This window comes from Dendrobates tinctorius, unplaced genomic scaffold (assembly GCF_039654945.1).
Source record: "Dendrobates tinctorius isolate UK_male_01 unplaced genomic scaffold, ASM3965494v1 ptg000155l, whole genome shotgun sequence".
In the NCBI taxonomy this organism is placed as follows: Eukaryota; Metazoa; Chordata; class Amphibia; order Anura; family Dendrobatidae; genus Dendrobates; species Dendrobates tinctorius.
In genome coordinates this window covers 11,792,203-11,805,337 of record NW_027361822.1, presented here as the reverse complement: position 1 = coordinate 11,805,337, position 13,135 = coordinate 11,792,203, and the positions used below count along the sequence as shown (strand labels likewise).

At 46.1% G+C, this 13,135-nt stretch overlaps 1 protein-coding gene across 1 annotated transcript in view; it reads left to right on the top strand.

The window, feature by feature from the left end:
- LOC141051007 (uncharacterized) overlaps positions 1 to 13,135 on the top strand; it is an 850,460-nt gene that overhangs the window by 692,207 nt on the left and 145,118 nt on the right. The window lies entirely within an intron of this gene.

Sequence of the window (13,135 nt, the reverse complement as noted above, 5' to 3'; positions counted from 1 at the left end):
TGGAAGCCACGGTAAGGCATTTCTTGTTTTCCAGGACCCTAACTTAATGCCAATCCTCACTTAGACTAAAGTCTTCATCTGAATGGGTACAAAGACTTGGCACACACTAATAGTGATTTCCAGTGAACGATGATTTTAATAACCAGTACATACCGTAGACGTTTCAGTCACATTGACCTTCATTAAAGTACGAAGTATTGTACTATTGTGGTTTACACAGTGCTCTAACACAAAGCCAAAAGATTAGACGTCCCCCCGGGGATAGGGACATAAGGCACAGTAGTGCAGAGTCAGTCCAGTGAATGTGCTGGGTATGGGGCAGTGACGGTGCATCCACCGCGAATCAGAAGCACTAGTTTTTTGATTCAGAAACATGGGAAGGTATGGAGCGACATAGTGTTTAACCCAGCAATTTGGTGTATACAGTCTCTGTTGTATGCAAGGCTGGAGCCATGCAGTTGTCAAATGTATAGTGACTTGCCGCCATGTTAGGTTGCTTGTAGATGTGGGCTGGAGTTTGCCTAGGTACAGTGTTTGGCTGAGTATTAAAGCCTGAATGAGATTCAGGTTTGGGCATTGTTCGTGTGTTGGACTGACCTTGAGAGCTGCAGGCGGTTCAGCGTCTTGGTGCTTTGGAGAGGTGTCGGAACAGACAGGAAATTGTACGAAAGCATCAGAAAAAGATCTGATAAGTAAAAATTTTACAGTACTTTGACTTAGACAGTGTTTTATAACTATAACCATTTTCTCCTCCCTCTCCCCCCCCCCCCCAGGGCACACATCCGTATTTTCAAAAAATACCTTTAATCCAGCTTAACCGGAGTTCTGCCATCAGTCTGCTCGCTCATGTACCAATCTGTAAATTGGAAGCAGTCATGAATCGCCTGGCTTATAGATCATGTCTGAGTATTAATAAAAGAAGACCATGTAAGAAAAAAACGTTTAGTGTGTTTTTCTTTATTTAATATGGACTCCATCCAGTCCATCCTGAAAAGACAGGCCACTTTTGAAGAAATGAAATTCAAAGAGGGGGTACTATCCTGTGCCCATAGATGCATTATACTTTTGCGAGTAACTGCCACCCACACGAATAGAATACGACGTTGCTGAACAGAAAGCCTCACCAATTGTTCTCGTGGGAGAATGTTGAATATGGCCCACTCCAGAGAAAGAGAAATATTTATACCAAAAGTGTTAGTGAGATATTGCAAAAAGTGTACCCCATACCTCCCTTATTTTTGGACAGTCCCAGAGACAATGAAAAATATCAGCTGGAGAATGTAAGCATCTAGGGCAAGGAAAATCACCTGAGGGGAACATTTTAGATTTAATCTCTGGGGAGATATATGGTCTATGAAATATCATGAGAGTCATGGTTGTGTAGCTATCATACGGTAACATAGAGTTAATACCTATTTTGGCTTTCGAAAGGTCTTTTACCTGATAGTCGGTTAGTTGAGATACCCATCTCCCCGGGCCTGGTGAAGAGTCTGACCACTATATGGAAGGTTTTATTGATTTATAAATAAAGTTAAAGAATAATTTTCCGTGTGAGCTCCAATGGAGCTTAAGTTTAGAGGGTGTGCTCTAACGTCGTCTGGTATATCCCGCAAAATCGAGCCTATATAATGTTTAATTTGGGCAATAGTAAAATTATCTCCCATCAGGAATGGGTATTTTAAAGCAGTGTCTTCCAAAGTGAGGGGACATTGATTGTCTGCTAACATGTCGCAAATCAGACGACAACCATTATTTTCAAGCACACGATAGATGGGAGGTGGCCTGCCCTGTGGAAAGGAGGGATTGCCTCGGAAAGGATGAAATATGGGAGTCGAGTTCACTAAGGCCTCTTTCACACTTCCGTTTTTTACAATCAGTCAAAATCCGCCAGGTTTTGAAAAAAACGGATCCGCAAATTTTTTTTTGCGCATCCGTTTTTTCCCCATTGACTTTCATTATTGGCGGATCTTGACGGATTGCCGTCCGTTGCATCCGTTTTTGTTCGGATCCGCCATAAGGTTGCTGTGCGTCATCATCCTCAAAGATTTCCAAACGGAGCTTGCAACATTTTTTTGGCTGGCGGATCCTCCAGACACTGATTTAACCCGAAATTCTGTCTGGGTGCCGGACAAAAATTTTTTCTCTCTCTCTCTCTCTCTCTCTCTCTCTCTCTCTCTCTCTCTCTCTCTCTCTCTCTCTCTCTCTCTTCCCGGCCAGCGGTTCCTTTAAATTTCCTCATTTTGCGGATCCGTCAAAAAACGGGTCCTGTGGCATCCGTTCGCATCAGTTAGGATCGGATCCGTTTGTCCTCCTTTTTGGCGGATTATAACTGACACAAAAAACTGAAGTGTGAAAGAGGCCTAATTCGTCTAGCATGGCGCGATCCCAAGATTACTGACCACAGTTGGGGTTATCCCTAAATCTCCACTGGGATCTCAGCCTGGCATCAGTGAAGTAAAGCAGAATGACTAAAGGGTTTACACATCACCTCATCTATTGGAGTGTTGGTAAAGCGGGTAAAAGCATAGATCCAGTCCAGGGAATGATGAAAGACAGCCGCTGTATTGTATAGACGTAAATTAGGGAGATTAAGACCACCCAAGGATTTAGTTTGTTGCAACTTAAAAATACTAATTCTAGAGCCCAAACTCAAACCCCAAATAAATTGACGAAAAACTTTTGTCAAAAGCTTGTCAACAGCTTTAGATAATAGAACCAGTTGCGTCTGTAAGGGATAAAGTATTTTAGGGAAATAAATCATTTTTATCAGATGGGCCTTGCCTGCAAAGGATAACTTAAGAGACTTCCAAGATTGTATTTCCTGCACAACCGCTGTAATGAGGGGTCAATAGGGAGTCTAGGGATGGGCCATAAAGATCTGCATAAAAGTCTCTAAAAACCGCACAGATTTGAGTTGGGTCATGAGTAATAGAACCATCGGGTAATGTAATATTAGGGATTCTAGTGGCCTCTTTGAAAGGTTTCGTTAGGGACGCCAAAAGACTGCCTGGTTTATTTCCCCACCGAAAATATCGTTTACGTTGATGAGCTAACTGTGTGCCTGTTCGTGTAGTAGGGTGTTTAAGTTTTGTTTAGCTGTAAGGTAAATTTCTCTGAAGGAGGGAGTGTTATATAACTTAAAATCCCTATATGCTTGAATAAGCCGGTCGAAGAGAGGCCGCATGGAGGACAACAATTTTTTCTCTTCGCCACGACAGCACCCACTGAGAGAGGGGATCCGCCCCTAGGAACAGGAATCATAGATCATAGAATCGCAGAGTTGGAAGGAACCTCCTGGGCCATCTGGTCCAACCCCCTGCTCAAAGCAGGATTCGCTAAATCATCCCAGTCAGATGTCTGTCCAGCCTCTGAAGACTTCCATTGAAGGAGAACTCACCACTTCTCGTGGCAGCTTGTTCTATTCATTGATCACTCTAACTGTCAAAAAGTTTTTTCTAATATCTAATCTGTGTCTCCTCCCATTCAGTTTCATCACATTGCTTCTAGTCTTTCCTTGTGCAAATGAGAATAAAGTTGATCCTTCTACAATGTGACAGCCCTTTAGATATTTGTAGACAGCTATTAAGTCTCCTCTCAGTCTTCTCTTTTGCAAACTAAACATTCCCAAATCCTGCAACCTTTCCTCATAAGACAGGGTTTGCAGACCGGTCACCATTCTGGTCGCTCTTTTCTGAACTTGCTCCAGTTTGTTGATGTCTTTTTTAAAATGTGGTGCCCAAAACTGGACACAATATTCCAGATGAGGTCTGACCAAAGAGGAGTAGAGGGAAATAATGACTTCACGTGATCTAGATTGTATGCTTCTGTTAATACATCCTAGAATTGCATTTGCCTTTTTTCTGCTGCATCACACTGTTGACTCATATTCAGTCTGTGATCTATTAGTATACCCAAGTCTTTTTCACATGTGCTGTTGCTTAGCCCTATTCCTCCCATTCTGTATATGCTTTTTTCATTTTTATTGCCCAGATGTAGTACTTTGCATTTTTCCCTGTTAAAAACCATTCTGTTAGTTGCTGCCCACTTCTCCAGTTTATTTATATCTTTTTGAATCCTCTCTCTCTCTTCTCTAGTATTAGCTATCCCTCCTAGCTTTGTGTCATCAGCAAATTTAATCAGTTTACCCTCAATTCCTTCATCTAAATCGTTGATAAAGATGTTGAACAATACAGGGCCCAGGACAGAGCCCTGTGGTACCCCACTTGAGACATTCTTCCAGCTGGATGTGCAGCCATTTACGACCACTCTTTGGGTCCGATCACTAAGCCAGTTATGAATCCACCTAACAGTTGCCTTGTCCATTCCATACTTAGTCATTTTTTCAATAAGGATTGTATGAGATACTTTGTCAAATGCTTTGCTGAAGTCAAGATATACTATATCTACAGCATTTCCTTGATCCACCCAATCAGTGATTCTGTCATAGAAGGAAATTAAGTTAGTCTGACATGACTTATTAGTTACAAACCCATGCTGACTCTGTTTAATCACTTCATTCTTATCCAGGTGCTGACATACATGTTGTTTGATAATTTGCTCAAAGATCTTTCCTGGTATAGAAGTCAGACTCACCGGCCTATAGTTGCCTGGGTCCACCTTCTTCCCCTTTTTGAAGATAGGAACAACATTTGCTCTTCTCCAGTCTTCTGGGACTTCACCTGTTCTCCAAGAATTTTCAAAGATTATGGAGAGGGGTTCAAAAATTTCTTCTGCTATCTCCTTCAGTACTCTGGGGTGTAATTCATCTGGACCTGGAGACTTGAATTCTCGCTCCCTCAGTTTGGTTTCCTGTTCCTAGGAAGGAACCCACAGAGTAGAGGATTCCTGGCCTGGTAGCCGCCCGCGGCATTATATGAGCAACGGGGGCCCCAGAGCTGGAAGCAGTGACGGGCGGATCCAGCATAGGAATCCCCCCTCTGCTTGTAATGCGGGTGAGGCCTTGGCGAGGAGTGCCTGGCTCACCAGGAGGTGCATGGGAGTAGCACCCGGGAGATTCCCCGATAGGGGATTACGCATTACGGAGCGCGGCACAGCGTCGGGGGTTCGGGGAACCAGGAGAAGGCCCCCCTCTCACTCCCCCGCCCCAAAAGAAGTCCGGGGATGGCGAGGCCAGGGAGGAGGATGAAGCTCGCGCAGGACGCAATATGTGCCACAGGCGCTGAAAGGGAGAATCTTCAAATATCTGAATAAGAGCGGTATGTTGATCTGGCGGTGCAGAGGCAGCGGTCGGGAGAGGACCGCGGGTGCGCGCGGCGGCCAAAGGAGCAGATACCTGGTGCCATTGCGTGGAGACCAGGCAACCCGGAAGTGGTGGAGGCACTTCCGAAGCAGCAGGAGATATCGCGAGACCGCGGGCGCAACCGCGTGTGCGCAGTAGCGCAAAAAGGGAGGAGAAAGTGAAACCGGGGGGGCTGCATAAAGGCACTGGCCAGAGGCACACCGGTGCGCAGCCATGTCGACCACAAACGACCCGGTTTCGCTCTCCGAGGTACACCCGGAGAATCTTCTCAGAGCGCTACTAGGAAAAATAGCAACTCCAGAAGAAGCAGCAGCTCCAGGAGAGAGACCAGCGGACGCTCTAGGTGGAAAAAAGTGGAAGAAAGCACCTCGCTCCTCGCCTGAGTCTCGAGCCCCGCAGCCGGTATTGAGCTGACGAAGTTCACGGGTGAGTGTTTTGGATCAAGCTCTTAGCTGATGGCGTTTCTGTTTTTGTCTATTCGTATACCCTCAGACCAAAAGGACTGAGAAAAATAAACACAGGGAATGTGCCTTATGCTCCCAACCCCTCCCGGATGGTCACCCTAAGCAGTTATGTCAGTTATGTATTGATCAAACCCTGCGGGAGGAGTCCTCCACTAGAAAGGAGGATATTCGTATGGTTATCAGAGAAGAGCTGCAGGCCTTGGGCGGTGCTGGTAGTCAGGGTGGACAGACTTCCATTAGAGGGGTAAGGTCACCGACATCGGGGTCGCCTTCGGAGGCTGGAGAATTGGACTCGGATAGGTCTCAGGAATACCTAACCTCGGAAGAGGAAGAGCAGTCTTGCTTTCCCACAGACAGCGTGAATAATCTGGTTAGATCTGTGCGAAATACAATGGGGCTACGTGATGTTAAGGAGCCCACAACCCCGCAGGAAATTATGTTGGCGGGCATCGCCCAAAAGAAAGTCAGAGCCTTCCCTGTAGTAGAGCTGGTAAAAAAGGAATGGGAAAGACAGGGGCAGAGAGCCTTTATCCCCTTAGCTTCCAAACGAAAATATCCCTTTGACGATAAAGAGCTGGTGTCTTGGTCTAGAGCTCCCAAGGTGGATGCGGCAGTAGCCTCCACCTCCCGCCGGTCATCCTTACCAGTAAAGGATGCAGGGACATTGTCTGATCCACTAGACCGTAGAGCTGACACTTTCCTCAAACGGTCTTGGGAAGCATGCATAGGGACCTTTAAACCGGCTATAGCCGCCACGTGCATGGCAAGGTCCATGATAGTATGGTTGGACGAATTGGAGGATAAAATAAAAAGTATGGCATCGAGAGATAAGCTCTTTTCCTCCATTCCCCTGATTAAGGGGGCAGCCGCCATCTTATCCGACGCCTCAGCTGACTCCCTTCGTCTATCTGCCAGAGCAGCGGGTTTAACCAACACAACCCGACGAGCCTTATGGTTGAAGAGGTGGAGAGGTGATGTGCAAACTAAAACCAAACTCTGCATTATGCCATGTCAGGGTAAGCACCTGTTTGGCACACAATTGGATGACATCCTGACAAAAGCGGGGGAGAGGAAGAAAGGATTCCCTAACCCATACATTCCCTTTAACAGGAGAGCCTTCAGGAAGCCTCCATTTGGGAAAAAGGATTTCAGACCCCAAGACCGTTGGGGTAATAAAGATCCAAAGCAGAGAAGCAACCTATTTGGGAAGCGTCCCTTTAAGTCAGGGGACAGGTTCCAGTAGCGATAAATCACCGGTAGGTGGCAGGCTACTAAAATACAGCCATCAGTGGGAGAGAATAACATCTAATAACATCAAAGTCCTGGGCAATTATTATTGTATCATCAGGACTAAGGCTAAGGCTAGAATTTGTTCGGTTTCCACCGAACTCCTTCCTATTGACTTCTCTGAAGTCCCCAACGCAGCAGAAAGCTTTGGAAATAGAGATAGCGGGGCTCTTGTCTAAGCATGTTCTGGTAGAAGTGCCAAGAGAGGAGTGGGGAGCGGGGTTCTATTCTCCCCTGTTTCTAGTCCCTAAGCCGGATGGTTCCTTTAGAACGATAATTAATTTAACCCCTTTTACAATTCTGACCACTGTCCCTTTATGAGGTCATAACTCAGGAACGCTTCAACGGATCTAGGCGATTCTGAGACTGTTTTCTCGTGACATATTGTACTTCATGTTAGTGGTAAAATTTCATTGCTATAACTTGCGTTTAATTGTGAAAAAATGGTAATATGGAAAAAAAATTGAAAATATTGCAATTTTCAAACTTTGAATTTTTATACCCTTAAAATAGAGAAATATGTGACACAAAGTAATTACTAAATAACATTTCCCACATGTCTACTTTACATCAGCACAATTTTGGAAACAAAATTTTTTTTTATTAGGAAGTTATAAGGGTTAAAAGTTGACCAGCGATTTCTTATTTTTACAGCAAAATTAACAAAACCATTTTTTTTAGGGACCACCTCACATTCAAAGTCACTTTGAGGGGTCTATATGGCAGAAAATACCCAAAAGTGATACCATTCTAAAAACTGCACCCCTCAAGCTACTCAAAACTACATTCAAGAAGATTATTAACCCATTAGGTGTTTCACAGGAGCAGAAGCAACATGGAAGGAAAAAATGAACATTTAACTTTTTAGTCACAAAAATTATCTTTTAGCAACATTTTTTTTATTTTCCCAAGGGTAACAGGAGAAATTGGACCCCAAAAGTTATTGTCCAATTTGTCCTGAGTATGCTGATACCCCATATGTGGGGAGAAACCACAGTTTCGGCGCATGGCAGGGCTCAGAAGGGAAGGAGCGCCGTTTGACTTTTTCAACCTAAAATTGGCTGAAATTGAGATCGGACGCCATGTTCCGTTTGCAGAGCCTATGATGTGCCTAAACAGTGGAAACCCCCACAAGTGATGGCATTTTGGAAACTAGACCCCCTAAGGAACTCATCTAGATGTGTGGTGAGCACTTTGAACCCCCAAGGGCTTCACAGAAGTTTGTAACGCCCGGGCGTAAAAATAAATATATTTTTTCCACAAACATGATCGTTTAGTCCCCAATTTGTTATTTTCCCAAGGGTATCAGGAGAAATTGGGCCCCAAAAGTTGTCCAATTTGTCCTGAGTGCGCTGATACCCCATATGTGGGTGAAAAACACTGTTTGGGCACACGGCAGGGCTCGGAAGGGAAGGAGTGCTGTTTGACATTTTCAACCTAAAATTGGCTGAAATTGAAATCGGATGCCATGTTCCATTTGGAGAACCCATGATATGCCTAAACAGTGGAAATCCCCCACAAATGACCCCATTTTGGAAACTAGACCCCCTAAGGAACTTTTAGATGTGTGGTGAGCACTTTGAACCCCCAAGGGCTTCACAGAAGTTTATAACGCCCGGGCGTAAAAATAAAAAATCATATTTTTTCCACAAACATGATCGTTTAGTCCCCAATTTGTTATTTTCCCAAGGGTATCAGGAGAAATTGGTCCCCAAAAGTTGTTGTCCAATTTGTCCTGAGTGCGCTGATACCCCATATGTGGGGGAGAAACACTGTTTGGGCACACAGCAGGGCTCGGAAGGGAAAGAGTGCCGTTTGATATTTTCAACCTAAAATTGGCTGAAATTGAAATCGGACGCCATGTTCCGTTTGGAGAACCCATGATATGCCTAAACAGTGGAAACCCCCCACAAGTGACCCCATTTTGGAAACTAGACCCCCTAAGGAACTTATCTAGATGTGTGGTGAGTACTTTGAACCCCCAAATGTTTCGCTAAAGCTTATAATGCCCGGGCGTGAAAAAAAAATAATAATTTTTTTTACACAAAAATGATCTCTTAGTCCCCAATTTATTATTTTCCCAAGAGTATCAGGAGAAATTGGACCCCAAAAGTTGTTATCCAATTTGTCCTGAGTGCGCTAATACCCCATATGTGGCGGAGAAACACTGTTTGGGCACACGGCAGGGCTCGAATGGGAAGTAATGGCGTTTTGGAATGCAGACTTTGATGGAATGGTCTGCGGGCGTCATGTTCCGTTTGCAGAGCCCCTGATGTACCTAAACAGTGGAAACCCCCCTCAAGTGACCCCATTTTGGAAACTAGACCCCCTAAGGAACTTATCTAGATGTGTGGTGAGCACTTTGAACCCCCAAGTGTTTTGCTAAAGCTTATAATGCCCGGGCGTGAAAATATAAAATCCTATTTTGTTTCCACATAAATGATTTTTAGTCCCCAATTTTTAATTTTCCTAAGAGTAACAGGAGAAATTGGACCCCAAAAGACGTTGTCCAATTTGACCTGAGTACGCTGGTACCCCACATGTGGGAAAAAACTGTTTAGGCACATGTCGGGGCTCGAAAGGAAAGTAGTGACGTTTTGGAATGCAGACTTTGATGGGTCTGCTGGCGTCATGTTCCGTTTGCAGAGCCCCTGATGTGCCTAAACAGGAAAAAAACCCACATGTGACATCATTTTGTATACTAGACCCCCAAAGAACAAATCTAGATGTGCCCCCAACTAAACTAATGTAAATTAGTAGTGCATGGAGGTGTGGTACAATTTGAAGCAATCCTTCATACACAGGCCAGGTTTTTCGGGGCAGGTGTCGCACTGGTAAATGGTGTCCTTGCGTATTCCCTTTTTGTAACACACTCAGCAGTACCAGTTGGCGGGACCACCCCTGGAAAATGCTGACCTGGTACGATACGAGCACCTTCAGTTCCTTGCTGAGCGCCACACATCAGGGCCTTAACCACTACCTCCTGGAAATGAAGGTACAACGTATCGGTGTGGCGTGTACATTGTGACAGCAGGAATGCGTTGAGCATTGCCATTTGTACGATGTGCACGGCCAGCTTTTTGTACCACGCCCTGGCCTTTCTGAGAGCATTGTACAGTTGGAGGTATTGATCGGAGAGATCAACCCCCCCATGTTTTTGTTGTACCCCACGACACAGGTCGGTTTGCTGACCTGTGTGGAGGTACCCCATACAGTGCAGAGGGTGCTGCCATCACCGTGTATGGTGGTCAAGAGATGGACATCCCTCTTGTCCTTGTACTTGACCACCAGTAGGTGGTCCCTACATTGGGCTCTGCTCTCACCTTTTATGAGCATCAGCCCAAGTAGCATCTTCGGAAGGGCTCTCTGATTTTTGTGGACAGTACCGCAGGCTGCGGTACCTCGCGCAGAGAGGGATTTGTAGAGTGGGATGCTGGTATAAAAGTTATCAGTGTAGAGGTGATAACCTTTATCCAGCAGTGGGTGAACCAAATCCCACGCAATTTTCCCACTCACTCCCAGGACAGGAGGACACTCAGGGGGTTCAATTCTGGTGTCCTTTCCTTCGTAGACTCTAAACCTGTGAGTGTACCCTGAGGTACTCTCACAAAGTTTGTAGAGTTTGATTCCGTACCTGGCCCTCTTACTGGTTAGGTATTGACGGAATCCGAGCCTTCTCTTGAAATGGACCAAGGACTCATCCACGCTGATCTCCCTTTGGGGCACGTACACTTCAGCAAACTTTATGTTGAAGTGTTCGATGACCGGCCGAATTTTGAACAGACGGACAAAGTTGGGGTCATCTCGTGCGGGACACTGTGCATTATCGGTATAATGCAGAAACTTGTGGATGGCCTCAAAATGCGTCCGGACCATGACCATTCGGAACACTGGAGTGTTGTATAAAATATCAGCACTCCAATATTGTCGAATTTCCGGCTTCTTCAGTATCCCCATGTGGAGGACCAGACCCCAAAACTGCATCATTTCAACTACGTCCACAGAAGACCAGTTGGAATATGATGGACGCTGGTTTTCCGCCCAAAATTGACGAGCGTACAAATTAGTTTACTCCACCATGAGGTTAACAAAATCCTCAGAGAAAAAAGACTTTGAAAAAGTCTATTTCTGTGAGGCTGGTGGTGTCAAATTTGATTCCTGATTCTGCCACAAAATCAGGAATCAGTGGCTCGTAATTTTCAGGGGGCGAAGTCCATACAGGGTCTACTGAATCAGCTTCGGGCATGGTGGGCGCTGCCTCATCTTCTGTCCTGGAGCATCTGCATGGCGGTTCCACAGGACCTGAGGAGGAAGATGAGGAGGGGGAAGAGGAAGAGAATGAAGAATCCGAAAAATAAAGAAAAGTTGGATCCTCGTCCTCGCTATCAGTGTCAGAGGCAAGGTAAGAATATGCCTCCTCCATTGAATAGCGCTGTTGGGACGAACGCGATGGGTGGGACATTTTTTGTGAAAGTGGTGCTTGGGTGTACTTTATTTACAACTATGTGTATGTGTGGGGGGCTAGTGATTGGTGCACACTATCCTGTAAAGAAAAAGCTAAAAGAAAAAGGAAATGGGGAGAAAAATACCTGTGAAAAGAAAAGTCTAAAACAGCAGGCCCTAGCTCTGATAAGTGAACGGCGTCACTTATCAAAGTTCAGTGGCGGCTGCTGGGTGTGCGTACAGGTGTGGTGCAAGGGGGGGTGAAAAAAAGGAAATCGGCAGGCACAAGCTCTGATAAGTGAACTATGTCACTTATCACAGTTTGGCGGCTGTGGGATGCGAATAAGGAGTTGGCGCTAAGGGGGCTGCTAAATGTGCGCACAGAGGCGACGCAAAGGGGGATGGAGGGGGTAAAAAGAGGGGGAAGGGGGGATGAAGAGAGATCGGACAGGAATCAGGGATTAGCACTTACGCTTGTAGTTAGGTGGCACAAAGGGGGGTGAAATAAAAGGAAATCAGCAGGCACAAGCTATGATAAGTGAACTATGTCACTTATCACAGTTTGGCGGCTGTGGGATGTGAATAAGGAGTGGCGCAAAGGGGGCTGCTAAATGTGCGCACAGAGGCGGCGTAAAGGGATTGAGGAGGGTAAAAAGAAGGGGAAGGGTGGGGATGAAGCGAGATCGGACAGGGATTAGCACTTACGCTTGTAGTCAGGTGGCGCAAAGGGGGGTGAAAAAAAAGGAAATCATCAGGCACAAGCTATGATAAGTGAACTATGTCACTTATCAAAGTTTGGCGGCTGTAGGATGCGAATATGGAGCTGGCTCAAAGGGGGTTTAGGGAAAAAAAGCAAGCACGAGTGTTGATTGGTGAACTGCGTCACCAATCAACGCTCGGCGGCTGGTAAATGTAGGCATGGAGGTGGCGCAAAGGGGGGGTGGAGGGGGGTAAAAAGAGGGGGAAGGGGGAATTGGGGGGGATGAAGCTAGATTGGGGGGGTGAAGCTAGATTGGGCAGGGATCGGGGATCAGGCAATACTTACAGATGTAGGGTTTTTTTTCTTCTTTCTTTAGCAGGTATTGTGATGCTACAAGCTGCTGTAGTACCACAATACCCAGCACACCAGGAGATCCAGACTTATGACCGCTCTCTAGGGAATCCTCAGCTAGTGTGAGGACCCCCTGCAGAGCTGTCATACAGGTCACAGGCAGGTCAGGGACAGGTCACAGAGCTGCTGTGACCTGTCATTGCTGGGATCGAATGATAACATCGATCCACCAATCCCTGCACTGCCTGGTGACCATGACAACCGCCTAGGATCGGAGCTCACAGCTCCGATTCAAAGGCAGGTCATGCCCAGGTCATCAGCAGGGCACAGAGCAGTCACAGTGTGACCACAGCTGTGCCCTGTGGTTGGCGCAATCGCCGATCTAATCGATCGCGCCAACCAGTCCTGCAGGCCCTGCTGGGATCGGTGCTAATACAGCACCGATCCGGACCGATACTGGCAGAGCAGCGCTATAATGTACTTCGATCGCGCCAATCCGGGGGGGGGGGTTTTGCCGGTGCCAGGCACCGGATCCAGGATCGAGTACATTGGTACTCGATCCTAGCCTAGGACATCATTGTTTCAGCCGCGCCGATTGGCTGAAGCAATGAGAAGCGCTGTGATTGGCTG